The sequence below is a fragment of the Lissotriton vulgaris genome, chromosome 1_1 (assembly GCF_964263255.1).
Source record: "Lissotriton vulgaris chromosome 1_1, aLisVul1.2, whole genome shotgun sequence".
In the NCBI taxonomy this organism is placed as follows: Eukaryota; Metazoa; Chordata; class Amphibia; order Caudata; family Salamandridae; genus Lissotriton; species Lissotriton vulgaris.
This window is the reverse complement of record NC_141685.1, coordinates 199,621,369-199,623,868: the sequence shown is the minus strand read 5'-3', so window position 1 is coordinate 199,623,868 and position 2,500 is coordinate 199,621,369. Positions and strand designations below refer to the sequence as shown.

At 49.4% G+C, this 2,500-nt stretch overlaps 5 non-coding genes across 5 annotated transcripts; 3 read left to right on the top strand and 2 right to left on the bottom strand.

The window, feature by feature from the left end:
* The first annotated feature begins 118 nt into the window (after positions 1-118).
* Positions 119-190, top strand: TRNAW-CCA (transfer RNA tryptophan (anticodon CCA)). The gene has a single exon. It is a non-coding gene; the product is annotated as a tRNA-Trp (tRNA).
* Positions 191-261: 71 nt separating this feature from the next.
* TRNAG-GCC (transfer RNA glycine (anticodon GCC)) lies at positions 262-332 on the bottom strand. The gene has a single exon. It is a non-coding gene; the product is annotated as a tRNA-Gly (tRNA).
* A 1,145-nt stretch (positions 333-1,477) lies between these two features.
* On the top strand, positions 1,478-1,551 carry TRNAN-GUU (transfer RNA asparagine (anticodon GUU)). Its single transcript has one exon. It is a non-coding gene; the product is annotated as a tRNA-Asn (tRNA).
* A 236-nt stretch (positions 1,552-1,787) lies between these two features.
* Positions 1,788-1,859, top strand: TRNAW-CCA (transfer RNA tryptophan (anticodon CCA)). The gene has a single exon. It is a non-coding gene; the product is annotated as a tRNA-Trp (tRNA).
* A 71-nt stretch (positions 1,860-1,930) lies between these two features.
* On the bottom strand, positions 1,931-2,001 carry TRNAG-GCC (transfer RNA glycine (anticodon GCC)). The gene has a single exon. It is a non-coding gene; the product is annotated as a tRNA-Gly (tRNA).
* Positions 2,002-2,500: the final 499 nt, after the last annotated feature.

Genomic DNA, 2,500 nt, shown 5'->3' with positions numbered 1-2,500 from the left:
TAGGATAGAAAACAAAAGGCCAAGCCCTGTAATACAACCGTAGGCATATAAGCAGAGGAAAATAAGTCAAAAGGCCCACAGCATTTGTTCATCTGGCATCGAAGGCTGCAAGTGTAAGGACCTCGTGGCGCAACGGTAGCGCGTCTGACTCCATATCAGAAGGCTGCGTGTTCAAATCACGTCGGGGTCACTGCTTACCATTTTATTCCCCACTGAGTTCATATATATCATTTCGAAAACAAAGTCAAAAGAAAGCAACATTGCATTGGCCGGGAATCGAACCCAGGCCTCCCGCGTGGCAGGCGAGAATTCTTCCACTGAACCACCAATGCTTCACATGGTGTGTTCATAGGCAGAGCTCTGTCCAAGACAGTGGTCAGGTTCACACACTTAAATTGTACACATATGAACAAAGTGTGCGCAGCAGACATGATAACGCCAACGTTTCGCATGATGATGGCAAGAATCAGATGCAGGAGACTATAAGTAATAATGTCTTTGCATTTGCTGAGGTCACTGGCTTGGTACTAGAGTTGTGGTTATCAGGGCATGATGGCAGGCTGCTCCTGACAGAAGTGGCTCACAGAATGCACCCGCCAGATCACCAGCACTATTGTGTTTCAGATCATGTCACTGAAGTCTCCTCCTGGAAAATCCTTCCCACTGGCTTTGCCAGATTCTGTGTCCTCCCCAAAATGCTGGGGTGAAACGGGCAGAGTTCTGCGCCCTGCGCCCCTTTACGCGTCCCTAATGCCATCCCAACGCGCCCTGGTCGGGCTTAGATCACTGGAGCCTCTGGAGATCAAGAACTCCGGAAGCCTAGGGTCAGGCCTTTTGCAGAGGCATCTTGTGCCTGGCCATTCCGGGATTGTTGTGTTTCAGGGCCTAGCCATCAATACTCCTGGGATTTCTTTCCAGGAGAACCCTCATGTCCCTGTCCTCCCACAAGCCCGAGCTTTTATGTAAAATAAAGTGTGCTCTGTGGGCCTTCCCCTATGTGCTCTCTGCCTAATCTCTTTCTCCCAAGCTGAGCTCTGCAGGTAAATGTATCTATCTGACTGAGGGGCTAGGGAGGGCCTTTCCCAGCAGTCTTACAAGCCAAGAGTTCAGAGAAAGCACCTGCTCTGGGAAGGAGACTCTGCTCACAGAGAAGACAAGTCCAACATAACACAGTGAAGATGGGATGGGCAAGACACACGCCTCACGGGCTGGTAGCACGCAAACAGAGGAGCAGGGAGCTACGCTAAGCAGGCAAAGAGAAAAGTCATGTATGAGTCTCATGCACTGTGACCGGTAGTAATACTGGCTCTAACACCATTAGACAGTAGTCTAAACATCATAAATTACAACAGTAACAAGACACTAAGCAAATGACAAATGCTGTATGGCATAAAGACGCCTTATATAATACAAGCTCCAAGCAGGCGCACACATGTCAAGACATATATTGAGTCTCAGGAAATGTATACAGTCAATAGTCTCTGTGGCGCAATCGGTTAGCGCGTTCGGCTGTTAACCGAAAGGTTGGTGGTTCAAGCCCACCCAGGGACGTAGCCTTTTGTCTGCATGAAACACAGATACGTACCTTTGCTCTTTCCTGCGTGCGATCCTTTCCCTGAATAGTTCAATCCTCAGCGTTCTCACTGCACCTGCAGTCAATTTCAATAATTAGGATAGAAAACAAAAGGCCAAGCCCTGTAATACAACCGTAGGCATATAAGCAGAGGAAAATAAGTCAAAAGGCCCACAGCATTTGTTCATCTGGCATCGAAGGCTGCAAGTGTAAGGACCTCGTGGCGCAACGGTAGCGCGTCTGACTCCAGATCAGAAGGTTGCGTGTTCAAATCACGTCGGGGTCACTGCTTACCATTTTATTCCCCACTGAGTTCATATATATCATTTCGAAAACAAAGTCAAAAGAAAGCAACCTTGCATTGGCCGGGAATCGAACCCGGGCCTCCCGCGTGGCGGGCGAGAATTCTACCACTGAACCACCAATGCTTCACATGGTGTGTTCACAGCAAGAGCTCTGTCCAAGACAGTGGTCAGGTTCACACACTTAAATTGTACACATATGAACAAAGTGTGCGCAGCAGACATGATAACGCCAACGTTTCACATGATGATGGCAAGAATCAGATGCAGGAGACTATAAGTAATAATGTCTTTGCATTTGCTGAGGTCACTGGCTTGGTACTAGAGTTGTGGTTATCAGGGCATGATGGCAGGCTGCTCCTGACAGAAGTGGCTCACAGAATGCACCCGCCAGATCACCAGCACTATTGTGTTTGAGATCATGTCACTGAACTCTCCTCCTGGAAAATCCTTCCCACTGGCTTTGCCAGATTCTGTGTCCTCCCCAAAATGCTGGGGTGAAACGGGCAGAGTTCTGCGCCCTGCGCCCCTTTACGCGTCCCTAACGCCATCCCAACGCGCCCTGGTCGGGCACAGCCCTGGTCGGGCTTAGATCACTGGAGCCTCTGGAGATCAAGAACTCCGG